The 14,412-nt window shown below is 36.5% G+C and overlaps 1 long non-coding RNA gene across 1 annotated transcript; it reads right to left on the bottom strand.

The window, feature by feature from the left end:
* On the bottom strand, positions 225-9,610 carry LOC110395470. The gene is made up of 3 exons (XR_002436406.1): positions 9,552-9,610; positions 3,511-3,550; positions 225-1,668 (listed from the first exon to the last, which is right to left on the bottom strand). It is a non-coding gene; the product is annotated as an uncharacterized LOC110395470 (long non-coding RNA).

The following is a 14,412-nucleotide window of genomic DNA, read 5'->3' as shown; positions in this document are numbered from 1 at the left end:
TTATAGCTTCATATCATCTCTTACTTTAAAGTTGAATATCTTTAAATATTAATCTGTTTTAAGATTTTAGACTAAAAGGGTGCATGAAGAATTCAGGAAGCAAGCAGCAAATAAACACTTGATTCTTGCGAAGAAGAAACTGCTTATAGCACTATACTGTAAGAGCATACTGCAAGAAACAGGGAATAATTTACATAATCTCCTGCTGAGGGGGGGGGGGGGGAATGTGCTGCTACCCTCAAAATAAGGAATGGGTGGATTAGTTGCAGACCTGCTGATGCTGTCTTCGCCTATAGCACAGCCATACAGTTGCCACCAGAGACTCAGTGGCTAGCATGCAATGAGACTTTCACAGAAGGCTAAACTAATTATTTGGAGTCTTGGATCATTCAAGTACATAATTTTCAGACAAGACATCTAAAAGGTAAGAGTCATTTTAAATACAGAGATTGGATGAGGCACTTTAAAATCATGGAAAATTTGGTAGCAAAGGAAAATCAACCATGTATCAAATATTCCTCAGTAGATAACTTTTAATAGTAAAAAAAATGGAAATCTGAAATTTTAGAGGTTGGAAAAGTTTTAACATTTCACCTTTTAAAACTTATTATTTAAAGAGAGCACTACCTGCAGTATATAAAATACAATTAGATGATCAACCAGTGTATTTACCTTGTTGTGACTGGAGTCTGTTCTATGTGAACATTCCAGGATGCAGAAGTGGGACAAGATAGCAGTTGATGAACTACTGCAGGTGCTTCTTAGAAAAGAAAACAGAACACTACTTTCCCTTCACTTTTCTTATGGACATCAATTTTATGCATCCCTCATTTGAGGCTAATGGAAGATGACTGAGGAGGAATCAGTTTGGGACAGACAAAGGGATAAATCTGAGGACTGTATTTCTATGCAGAAATTCACGTGGAAAAATTGGATGGTGAAAGGGCAAATGCTAAACAGATCTCATTCTACTTTCATTCAAAGCTTCTTTAAGGAAGAAATTTTTCTTGCAGGGCTCTGCAAGCAATATTCAGTTCGCGATGCTAAGTAATATTTTAAAATAAAATCTGTAGAGATTTACTGTGATTAAGGCACGAAAGTTTGAAACAAAACTATTGACAATTTTAAAATAAAAACTCTGCCTTAATTTAGAATTTCTCATTCATAATATCTTCAGATTTTCATAAACCATGCCCAACACTGTCCCTCACATGTTTTTTCTCCTAATGCCTGGGAGCATTGCCTCAGAGTACCTCGCTGTGGCACTAAGGACAGCGGTGACATGTTATTTTCCTCAGGATTTTCTGAGATGAAGCTTGGTCCTAATTCTCTTGCAAGGCCTGGAAACTGTTCAGTTCATGGAACTGATAATAATTTGATTTCTTCAAACAAAAAATTTAAGTAGTCTGAGCAGATGAAAGCAGATTAGTTCAAGTTTAACACCACTGAGGATATGGATTCATCACTGGCTGGGACTATAGGAGAAGTAAGACAACATTTACTGGAGTGATTCTTGATCCAGCATCAGTTGAGGACATTTCTCCAGTGACACACTGATATTTGTATGTAGAGACCTTTCTACCATCCAAAATGAGAAGTTGACTGCCCTTGGAGGTGCACAGAGAAGGGACGAGGATGCAGTGGAGCCAAGTTGGAGCAAGGGAAACTCTGCGTCAGTAAAAGGAAAATAATTATTACTGTGAAGGTGGTCAAACGCTGGAATATATTTCCCAATGACTTTGCGGACTCTCTATCTTTACAGATACTCAAAGGTCAACTGGACAAGGCCTGAGTGATCTGTTCTATTTATCCCCATTTTTAGCAGGAGGTGGGACTAATTAGCCTCTGAAGTCCTGTCCAGCTTGTGAGATCCCAAAACTCATTGCCATAATGATAAAGCTATATGCATGTGGATATCTGCTTCTGGTCATTATTCTTCATCCAGTCCAACTGTTCACCTACCACCAATGTTTCCCCACTAAACCACGTCCCTTAGTACAACATCTAAATGCTTCTTGAACATTTCCAGGGACAGTGAGTCCACCACTGGGCAGCCCGTTCCAGCACCTGATCACTCCTTCAGAGAAGAATTTTTTTCCTAACATCCAACCTGAACCTCCCTGGCACAACTTGAGGTCATTCCCTCTAGTCTTACCACTAGTTACACAGGAGAAGAGGCTGACCCCCACCTCATTACAACCTCCCTTCACAGGGAGTTGTAGAGAGCATTATGGTCTCCCCTGAGCCTCCTCTTCCCCATACTAAACAATCCCAGTTCCCTCAGCTGCTCCTCATAAGACTTGTGTTCCAGACCACTCACCAGCCTTGTTGCCCTTCTCTGGATATGCACCAGGGCCTCGATGTCTTTTTTATAGCGAGGGGTCCAAAACTGAACACAGTACTTGAGGTATGGCCTCACCTGTGCTGAAAATAGAAGGATGACCACCTCCCTGCTCCTGCCAGCAACATTATTTCTGATACATTGGCCTTCTTGGCCACCTGGGCACACTGCTGGCTCATGTTCAGCTAAGCATCGACCCACACCCCCAGGTCCATTTCTTCCATAGAAAAATTCCTTTAAAATTGCTATAAGTAGTACTTCTCCTTTGCCTCTATCAAAGATAACACTCAAAACCTGAAAATAAAAAGATTAAAATGAAATTTTAGAGCAATTAAGACACTTGATGAGAGGGGTTTACAAAAGTGTCTGAGCAATCATATATGAGCTTGCCTCTCTGCATCCAGAAGATCCTAAATAGCTTTCCTACTCTGAGTCTAAGGAAGAAATTTTCAGGTGACTGTGTGATTAAAGTTTCATTACTGCTTACTTTATTTCTCATTAAGTTTACATTTTCATTCAACATTAATGTGAACTTACTCCTCTAGGCAAATGCCCTTAAGAAGTCTGTATTCTGGACTGCTTCATATACAGACATTAGGTAACAAGAATAACAAGAGGAGTAGTAATAGATGGTCATGTACAAAAGACATATGAATCAATTGTCTTACCAGTGTTTTACTTACTGCTGAGTGGCGCCGCACAGAGACAGGGATTTTTCAATTTATCAACTTTTCAGGGGTGAGAACCCTGACAGCTGACTCAAAGTGGCCAAATGAATATTCCATAACATTTGAAAAACTATGAATTTGTGGGGAGTTGACAAGGGGAAGTAGCCATTGCTTGTGGACTGGCTGGGCATCAGCGTTGAGCAGTTGCATTGTGCATCACTTGTTTCATAAATGCATATACACATAGTATTACCATTACTACTATTTCTCTCTTGCTTTTCTTGGTAAATAGTTCTTATCTCAGCCTACAGGTTCTACTTCACTTTTTTTTTTCCTCCCCATTCTCTCCCTCATCCTACTGGCTGCGTGGTACTTAGCTACCTGCCAGGTTGAACCACAACAATCTAACACATTTAAGTTCATATTCCTTATCTAACAATTCTTCTCAGTTACTACTATCCTCATTTAATCTTTGGAACAACTGCTCTGTTACCACCTCACCTGTTACATGACTGAGGAACATTTCTTCCAAACCGGTAGTCTGAAATACAGATTTAGAAATAGATACTGCATGTTATTCTGTTTAAAAAAAGAATAAGATTGCTGTCAGTTGGACAGCTCTGAACTACAAATCTGAAGCATAAATAAAATTCAAACACCCCCATCTCCTCTCTATTTCAAAAACTCATACAACCACATCATCTTGACCTTACAAACTTTATGAAATAATCAGCGTTGAGCTGGGCTTATAGCATGTGGTGTTCTATAGTGTGAAATTAATGAGCTGGATGGGATCCCTTATATTTGGGAAGCAGAAGGAAGTTCTGTGGGGAGGTGTGAAGTATACTCATGTCAGTAGAAATGTGTTGTGTGGGCACTGAGGTGCCTTTCTTAAAGGAGGAGTTCTGTAATCTGACATTTTCTTCCTTTCAAGAGTTTTCTCTCCATGGATGTCATACTTACTCAGCCTTAATTGATTCCAAACAAGGTTCCTTTCTGTAAGAGTATTTGCAGTGAGTAGGGAAGACTCAAAGGAAAGCTGGTAAAAATCAGTCATAGGTTCTGACGCCATAGGAAGATAAATTCAGCACTGGTGTGAGCAAGCTCACAACATACCAAACTAAACTTAGTCTGAATTTGGAGCAGAAATATTCCATTAGTCTCTGTTTGGGCACAATATAGTCTGAGTGCTATAATGCAGTGCAGCATGAATCGGTGACAAGTACTCCTCAAAATACTTTATCATCTGAAAGCATATAAGTCTCATCTAATAGGGTTTTGTTGCTACTGTTGCTTGCTTTTCTGGGGTTTCTTTCTGGAGTCTGTTTTCTTACAATCTTGAGCATCAACTCTACTTAAGCATTAAGTTCACAGTACTCCAGAAAAAATATGGGTCCACTAAAGATATGGGTGTACTTCATAATAAATGTTCGTGCTTTCTGAATGGAAATTCTTGTGGAAATTATTAATTGGCCTTTTCAAAAAAAGTTTCTGGACTTTGATAGACTTTATTTCAGGTGATTTAGGAATGCAGTGTAAAGAAAATACTGGCACAAAATCTCCTTCCTTACCGCAGTAAGTTCTACACCACTAAGTTCAAAACAATTCCTCAGCCATCCTTTCCCAACATTTACTTTCTCTTTAAATCTTTCAAATATAAATTTGAAAATACAACACATCTGTGTAGGCATTAAATTCATTTGACCTCGTTGTGGTACTCACAAGAACTAACGTAGAAATTTTGTGTTCTTACACATTCTAAAGAAATGCTTTCAGGAAACTGCTGAAATAAGCAAGTACTACAATCTTAGGGATTATTTTTTAGATGCCTACAACATGGGTTACCCTCTCTACCAGGGAATTTTATATGTTTTTCCCTACATTACAATTTTGCTTTAAAAAAAAAAACCAGTCTTCCCAACCCCCCCCCAAGTGAATACATTCCTTAGGCTACCTCACTGTGTTATACCAGACTGTCATTTGATTAAGTTGTCAACTAATGCATAATGATTTCCCTTTATATTCAGTTGTTCCCAAACTTGGAAGAAAAAAAAACAGATTATGGCTGGAATATTCCTTGCTTGGTTTCTACCTAAAAGAGTATTTAAGTGTTCAGATCAGAAATTCAGTGTAAGCATGGGAAAACAGACAAACGTTTTTCATTATAAAAAAAGTGTTATTTTGATCATCTATACAACGGTATTGGAGAGAAGTTAAAAGCTGAAATTGAGTGAAAAATTGTTTTTATTTGCTAGAGTTAAATGCTTTTGAAAACAGGACTCTGCACTTCATTAAAACAATGTTTTTTCATTGCGTTCATAACACTGTATACTGTGATGCTTTTATGGCTAATATACTAAAGAGGCAGGGGCTGAGGGAGCACTTCTGTGCATTTTCAGCTGGAGCTGACAGATAAACTGTAAAATGGAATATACCTTTTAACAAAATTACTTTCTCCTTCACTGAAAACATGCATTGAAATAAAACAAATTCAAGGGCAATCATTTAAATCTTGGAGAAAAAAGTTACTTAATTGAAAATATCTGAATGACCATTAAGAGATATGAAAATCAGCCTCAAAATGGCATGGGATTTTTTTGCTGCTCTTAATTGTTTCATGATTCCATGAAGCAGCTCTGTTACCCTCAACTAGGTTTTTCTGTTTACCAATGGTGTACAGAGTCAAGTCTCCTTGCAACAAAACAATAAATCACATAGGGAAAATTTCAGAATCACATGTAGCATGGATTAAGTACATTAATTTATTCAAAAAAAATGTTAGAGTTGATTAGAAGAACAGAACATAAGATGCAAAAGTTTTGGTCAGAGTACGTAAGCTGGGTAACAAGTGCTTGGATACCTAGAATTTTAATAAGTCATCCACAAAGTCAAGTTGTGCTCATAATACAAAAGCATAATTTTTTGGTAGTACTCACTTTGGTTTGCTCTAATTTGAACTCACTCATTTGTATAGCCACTAAGATTTAGTCATTTAATCATTGTTAGCAGTATGCAGAATTGTTAAGATGTATATAGGACACAAATAAAGCAGGAAAAATACAAGCATACTTAGAACAAAGTAATTGTTGGAGGTGTTAGATCCCTGTGGCAGGATGTGTGCTGATGTTAAGGTGCACACTTAAAATTCATGAACATGACTTTGAGCATGAAAAGATATAGCAAAAGGCTGACAAATTGCTATGGAAGTTTTGATGAGAGCTCTCTCTTGATATTAGAAATAAAAGAAAATGAAACTAACCAAGACTTATCTGAAGTAAATGCGAGAACTTGAAATAATTTAAAAGTTTATTTATAGACTAAATAATAGAAAACAAAAAAAATACTGATTCCCATTTATATGGGAATCATATATCACATTATATCAGTCTAACATGATGCTCTATGAGAAGTTCTAAGAAAAGTTTTGTTAAAAAGCAACATGTCTTCCTAAGTTTCTGGCATTTGTAAAACTGACATGTATCTCCTTTTGTTGTGGGTTTTTTTTTTTCCGCAAAAAAAATTCCACAGGTGGGATGGACTTAATTACAGGATGATGTTACTATATCTTCTCTATAATTTTCCATTCAATTTGGAATACATTTTAAAGTTTATCTTAAGTGTATGAAGATTTTCACTATTGAATAAAGTATTGTTGAAAACATGCTGAAGAGAGGAGTCTTGAAATGGAACTTCAGTAAGTTTTTTTTTTGTTATTGTCTTTTTAGGTGCAACCATTTTTTTGTGATTAAAAGACAGGTTGACCTGTTCTCTTTTCTTACTCTCCAAACATTTTTCTTCTATAATAACATATTCACTCCCTGCCACCTATTTCTTTTCTCTGCAGACAAGTACATTATACAGTGGCAATGCTATTTATTTTGTATTTATTTTTAAATATAAATGAACATCCCATAGTAATGGAGTTATTTTGCCTCTCTGAGTCACTACATCTCTTACTTCAGTAAAGGAAATTTTGTGTGATGGATGGTTGGTTTACTTCTTTCATTTAAGAAAAGAAATCAGCTATTAATAACTTGCCTGAATGACCTTTATTTTTTCCCACCTATGATTTTAGATAGTTACTTAATGTTCAGCACTGTAGCTCTCACACAAACAGCTTCCAACTCTCTCATCTACAAATACAGGAAAAAACGCAACACTATTAGCTTCTATCCACAGGGACTTTCATTGCTTAGCTGCTTCATGCAGGAGAGTATTATTTGGTAATTTAAAAGGGAGCAGAGTAAGACACAAGCAGAATACCCGGAAATAGGGAAGGAAATTTTCAAAATAATGCAGTGAAAACTTTGGTACAGGAAGTTAGGACTGATAAAATAAAAAGGAAGAAAGAAAATAAAGAAAGGAAGAATATTAAGCATACCAAGCTCGTAAATTGTTAATAGGTGCTTCCACAAGCTAAAATTCTCCATAAGGATAAAATACAATGGCTTTGCTTATGTAGTAGGTCATCTTAGGACAATCTGCGAAACATTATGTTCTTATCTCAAGATCTTAGGCTGCTTATTTCAATTCCTTCATGTTTGTAATTACATCAAATGAAAGCGTCAGCTTTATAAGGTCTTATTTGAAAACGACTGATTTCTGTCAATTGTAATTCAGCTTAGTCTTAAGACATGCATACCATTTTGTGCTGTACATCCTTAAGAGAATCAAGTGACTACAGATTAACCAGTTACACTGCATGAAGACAGAATACACAGCTAAAATTTTCCAGGCTGGCTGTTTCTGGTGGCAGTTTATAAGAATAAAGAAAACCTTTATATTGGAATACTGTTATTTTAATTACATCATATAGTACATCAGTCCTTACAAGTTTCATTCTGCATACAAAGTGTGCCCATTGATCTTTAATATGATCCTGTCATCATTTAAAGAGATACAGCTAGAGGGTTGATGACACCATTGGATTTACAGGGATGTAATAAGATCTGATCCCATATGAAAACTGGATGTGAGCATTCACTAGAATTCCTAAATGCGTCATGTTCTATTTAAAAATGCACAGCTGCTTTATGAATATTTGATTTGCTCCTTATTATTTTAGGTTTTATTATTGTTCTGACATTAGCCAAAACTCTACACAAACAGGAAGAGATTACTGTAGTATACTCAGCTTATCTTAAATTAATTCATCCAGGAAACAGAAGACCTTCCAAACAAACCTGCATCATTACAAAAGCGATGAAATCCACAATTGTGGTACTGACATATCAGAAAGAAAACTGCAATTTCCCCCAAGCTAAACAAAGCCAACCAACCACAAAAACAGAACACAAACCACCACAAAACCCTTGTAGTTCTTGATAAATTAGTAGGTCTCAATTTCACATTTAAAATATGTCTTTGTGTTCAAAGTGCAACTGATTTTCATATGAACCTTTACCCTTTATGCCTTTATCTCAATGGGATTCCCACTCCAAAAAAAGAGTAAGTTCATTATTGTTGGGTAGCCACAATACGAAGGTAACTTAGGGAAAATATGTAATTTATTGTTAATTACCTGCAAGTAAGTGTGAAATGAAATACAGTTATGAATATTATCCAATAACAATTCAAGAAGTGCAGTGGCCCATGATTTTTCCTGCAGAAGTTTGCAATGCATCTCGGTACTTACTGCTACCATCTACATGTCCCTACTAGAAAACAAGCTGTTCTCTCCCCCCCCTCCCCCCCCCCGCATCAAGGAACTTTCAGCTTTAAGAGACTGTCTCCAGCTGAATTTTAGGGGGGTAAATTAAAGTAAAAAGCAATGATCAGAGCAGGAATTACAGGAAATTAATATCACTGAAATAGTAAGCAAAAATTGATTCATGTTGACAAGTTAACTCCAAGATTTCTTGGTTCCCTCAGCAGGTTTTACAAACTCTTGTATGGGAGATACAGTAAGGTCATAGAGCTGCTTGGGTTGGAAGGGACTTCAAAGGCCATCCAGCTTCAACTCCCTGCCATGGGCAGGGTTATCATCCACTAAATCAGGCTGCCCAGGACCTCATCCAACTTGGCCTTGAATGCCTCCACGCTATCATCTCACTCTGTGAGGTTTCACGGAAACACAGAGACTAAACTTACCAAGGCATTTTCAAGAAAGAATGATTGCCCTTTGAATGGTCTCACCCAGTCTATCCAACAAATAAATCATACATCTTTCATGGTCAATGGAAATAAAATCTCTTCTGAACTATAAAACAAAGAGCTTCCACAGAGATTGGAAGAATTCTGTGGTTGTTTTGAGCTATCCTGTAATCAGCTTGAGGTATCACTGTTCCTACAAAATTGACCTGACATCGCTGAATGGAAGTTCTAGAATGAGTTCACAAATCATGATTACTTCATTGTGCCTTCCAGTAAGATGCACCAAGGATTTGTGTGTTTTTGTATATAATGCACAACTCAGGCAAGTAAATAATTATTTCATTGAGTAGCATTACAAGAATGCAGAACAGGAAAGTCTTGGACTAAGATGAGGGATAGCCTACTCAAGTGTAACAGCAGTAAATACAGAAACAGGGAAAAGAACTTACTTGCTTACTGCAGGAAGGCCAATATAAACCTCACACAGGCAGAAAACTCCCAACGAGATACTCTCACCTCCACTGCCAACCTTTAAATGAGGTCTGGGAAGGGGTGGATCCTGGCTCCAACCCTTCAAGTCACTCAGGTACATTGCACGCACCTGAGCTCCCCTGGGTTGGCCCTGCCTTCCCACCAGGTACTCAATCACTTGTTCAAGCCGTGACTTAGCATTTGCACTTCAAGTAGAGTGATAGAGCTGTTGGCATAGATTCTCAATGTTGATAACTCTTGTTTTCATTACCAAATTATCATATGAACTAAAAGAAACAATATTTACTCTATAAAAAATCTTCATTTTTTCCATAAAGAAGAGTTTTTCTCTTTCACAGCGCAGCACTTTTAAAATAAATTAAGAGTAATCTGTGAAAACTGGATTGATTTTTGTTCCTTTTATTTTTTAATTCACTTTTTAGGAGGCCCTTTTAGAGGTGACTGATTTCTGTCCCCTAAAATACAAGCACTTAATGATAGATAGTTTAATGAAGACGTCTCATCAACCATAACATGTTTTAATTCACAATCTGCTTAATGGGCTCCGATTCCATATAACGTAGAAGGAACATTAAATCAACTGAAATCCCTAGTTGAAGTTGTTATCTGTAGAAAAGAGATGACCTTTGTTTCTTGGAGGAAAAAAAAGAGTTCTCAAAATGTATTTTGGATAATTTTTTTTCTGAGAAGAGTGATAAAGACACTAATGAAAAAAAATTCTAATCTTTTGAAGTTGACTACAGAGAATTTTACTGCTGAGAGCATTCTTGTTTTGCTCACGTGTTCCAGGTTCAGAGATCACAACAGAAATATGGCTAAATTCAAGTACATTTTTTATTGCCATAAAATCTTCAGTTTGCCTGGCTAGCTAAAAGGATATAAATGAGATTGGGAATCACAAGAAACGATCACATATTTGATTAAAAATTACATTAATAATTATGAATGGATTTATTACTTCTGTTTGGGAAAGGTAATTGTTCTATGGATAAGTAAATATTCCACCTATATTTAGACATATTCAAAAATGTAACACCAAAAAATTGTTCTTTTGGATGGTACCTCTAGCCTGGCTTACTTCTCTGGTAAGTTATGGCACACTTTCAACCAGAGGCAATAGTTTCTCATTGATGAAAATGTGGATTTACAGTTTTTTCCCTGTTTCTTGTTTTGGGCAACATGGATTGAAAGATGGAAAGGAAAACAGTAACATGGAAATAAGTAGAAAGATAGAAAAATATGAAGGAAAAAGAAACAAGTGAGAGGAGAAGTAGAGATCTCTAGGAAGATGTGCAGATGTAGATCAATGGAGGATGAAATGAACTATAAGGAGGTCCATTTAGAAACAGAAATGCTGAGGACAGTACATACTAAAAAATAATGAGAGAAACGAGGCTGAGGAGAACAATCATATTAAATAAGGCTTCTGACCTTTGAAAATGATGCATTGGCAGAGCTGAATGGTGCACATAGTTTTGTTTCCTGATCTGCATTATTTCCATAACGTATTTCCCTTACTCCTATATAAAACAAAAGACCCGCTCTATTGGTTTAATGAATGCTTTACTCAATGTGCCATGAAACATCAAATTAATTAAATTTTGAATACCCTAGCCTAGAAAGTGGCAAATTTTCTTAAGGTTTTTCAACAAATCTCTAGTTTTGGGACCGGGACGTGTTAATTAACTACTTATTCAAAATATGATAAAATTAAATGTATGGCTCAGGACATTCATATTTTGAAAAAGGACAGCTGACTAGGATAAATTATTACACTCAGAAGACTTGGAAGTTTTGCCAGTTTTCATAAGCGAAAGATATGGCCTATAGAAAGAAAGAGATGTATTTCATTGAATGTATGTTGCTCTGGTTTTAGATGTGTTTGGTTTGGTTTGCGTGTTTGTTTAATATATATTCTATGAGAACAGCATGAATTCTCCGAGCTTTTGATATAAATTTCCAAAGATTTACATAAATTCCCCACAGGTAAATCATTTTAACTTGAGGAAAGAACCCTACCCAGCTGCAGATTTTAAGTAAATATAAATTTTCCAGGAGTAGAAAGGAAAACATCTCTAATAAAGTTGCAGAATTAAGACCACAAACCAAATAACATTTCTGAGCACTCTGAAAAGAGCCCTGTCCTTACTACTTCAGAGTGAAATCTTAGAAGTCATTATAGCCTTAGCTAAGTTAAGGGAGAGAGAAGCTCCTTCATGGAGCACTTGTTGTGGTATTAGTCATGTCTGGGTGGTTTGCCCTCTGGAAGAGGACTCTCTGACCTTTTATTAATGGAGTTTTAGGAGATTACCAGCTGACGAAGATAACGACATTTGAGTATCATGAGTATGCTCTCAACACAATTTGAAATCCCACTGAAAATTTTAAACTATTACATATTAAAAAAAAAAGTCAGCACTTAGCAATGAGAGCATTGAACTCTCACTTCTTTCTCAAGTTACAGAGTTTTATGGACTATTCTGCAATGCAACTCCCAGGTGAACAGGACCTTTGCATTCAGTGCATTTCTGTAGCCACATTTCCTTTTTTTAAAAAAAAAAAAAAAAAAAAACAACAAAAACAGATTCAGTTTTGCTAGATTGTTTGCCTTTAAGCATATTTTTTTAATATTTTTATGTGTGTCTGAACTGCCAGGTTTGAGTAGCATGGATTTTAATACGTTGGTATAAAATCTGCAGAGATCCACACTGCATTTTTGTAATTTGCGGTGCCTGACATTAAGGTTATGTCCTATTCCTTAAAGGAGACAGAATGTATTCTCTGGATGAACTACACTTTGGTTATTCACAGTAATTTTCTGGCTTTGTGATGATGAGGGTGTGTTTTAAGGCTGCCTATCCACCTGCTGAGAATTTCATCCAGAATATGTTGCTGCTTTTAGCAGTCCTCTCCACACTTCTGCTTGCCCTCACATTTACATCAGCTTCTACTCCTTCCCTTTTTCATTATGAATATACAGTGAAAGCTGGAGGTGCAGTTCAAGATCCCAGACCTTCCTGATCCACCATGATAAGTAGCACAATTATGAGCTCTTTCTCTTCATTTCTGGCCATGACATTCCTGTGCTCCTGTGATGCTAATCTAAATGAACTACTCTGACAGAGTAGGAATACACTTTTTTTGCCTTGTTACCTCAGTTAACACAAGAACTACTTTAAAGACTGACCAATAATTGAAACATAGAAGAGTATCTTCTTTCTGACTTGTGTTCCTATCACAGGCAATTTGAAAAATGTCTCTTAATCATCAAATGGTTGGATGCTTCATTTGTTTCAGTTTATACCCTTGTGTTTCCATCAGGATTCCAGTACTTTCAGCTGTCATATTCTTAAGGTCAATCACACGATATCTTCTTCTTGGACTCTAGTTTGATGCCTCAATACTTCTGAGTACAGGACAGAAAGTACAGGACAAAAAGCCTGAGTGTAGGCTATGTAGCAGAAATCCATTTTCCTGGACCTCCATCAAGAAAATCTTGATTTCTGGAGCAGAGGATGGGCCAGGGAGGTGTACACTTTCAGATTAATACAGTTACTCATAGATAGACACAGTCCACCTCTTCTCTTTCCTACTCAACTTCTTGATGTGACCTTGAGATTTAAAGTTTAAGAACATTGATTAGGAAAAGCAAAACATTAGTAGGTGGATGCCATTAATACAGGCTCTCCAACAAGCTTATTCTCCAGTTCTTTACTTTTATCAAGTAAACCTTTCTTTTCATTGGTTCCAGAGACCCAGAAACCCCAGCCTACTTGCTCGCACTAACAGCATGTACAGTGTTAGATGAACATATCCCTAATTTGATAAAACCACTATCCTAACGAGAAGCAAATAAAAAAATATTTCTGGGAAAGCAAGCAATGTTTGAACTGCTAAGAAACACAATGATATTTCTTGCCTGATCGAACTCCTGTTCAGCTGAGCTCTGAACTTGTTACAGAATTGAACTATTTCCAAAGCATGTCAGAATGCATCTTCTACTTCAAATACATGCATCTTCAAATACCCTGATTTGGAGACTGATATAGAACCTCCAGTAGGCAGACAGAGAATTTTATGTAGCAAATGACCTGAATCTCCAAACCCAAATTTACCCACTGAATGTAATCATCAGTTAGCAGTTTACTGTTCATTTCTGATAATATGTAAAGGATGTTCTAGCCATCAAGAAATATGAAATTATTGTACTGGTTTTTAAATACCACGAATGTCAAAACAGAACATAAAATAATTGATCCATGAGTCAGCAAATACTCTGACTAAATCTACTTCAAACTCAATCTATACTATGATTCTATGATGCTCTCTGTATGAGAACTACTTCAAAAATTGTGTGAATAACATAACAGCTCACAGCATATTGTGAAAATTCCTTGGAACAAGTTTTTGCTTTCTCTTGGAAGAAGAAAGGTCCAGAGAAAAACTCACTGATTTGGCTTGTTTAGCCACTCAGGTTTACCTGCATTTCAACATACAAAGATTATTGGAGAGAGTAACTTTTCCAAAATGAAAGGTAACAGTGAGATTCCCATAGCCTGAGACAACTTGAAATGTTACAAAGCCCATAATCATATAGAAAGTTTTCAAATAGTGCAATTAAACCATGTGGATAGGTGCGAGCTTCTTTATTAAATGCTTACATTCCTTTCACGAGAAGAGGATGTCCATAATTTGGAATTATTTTCAGAAAGTTTATTGTCAGATCTCGGTGATACTGAGTATCATAGCAGACTGCCAGAAACTCAGGATTTCTTTCATTCTGCAAGGTTATTAAGATATCAGTATTTCTGGAGATAA

This window comes from Numida meleagris, chromosome 3, assembly GCF_002078875.1.
Source record: "Numida meleagris isolate 19003 breed g44 Domestic line chromosome 3, NumMel1.0, whole genome shotgun sequence".
Taxonomy (NCBI): Eukaryota; Metazoa; Chordata; class Aves; order Galliformes; family Numididae; genus Numida; species Numida meleagris.
The sequence above is the reverse complement of the archived record's forward strand: the minus strand, read 5'-3'. Positions and strand labels throughout refer to the sequence as shown.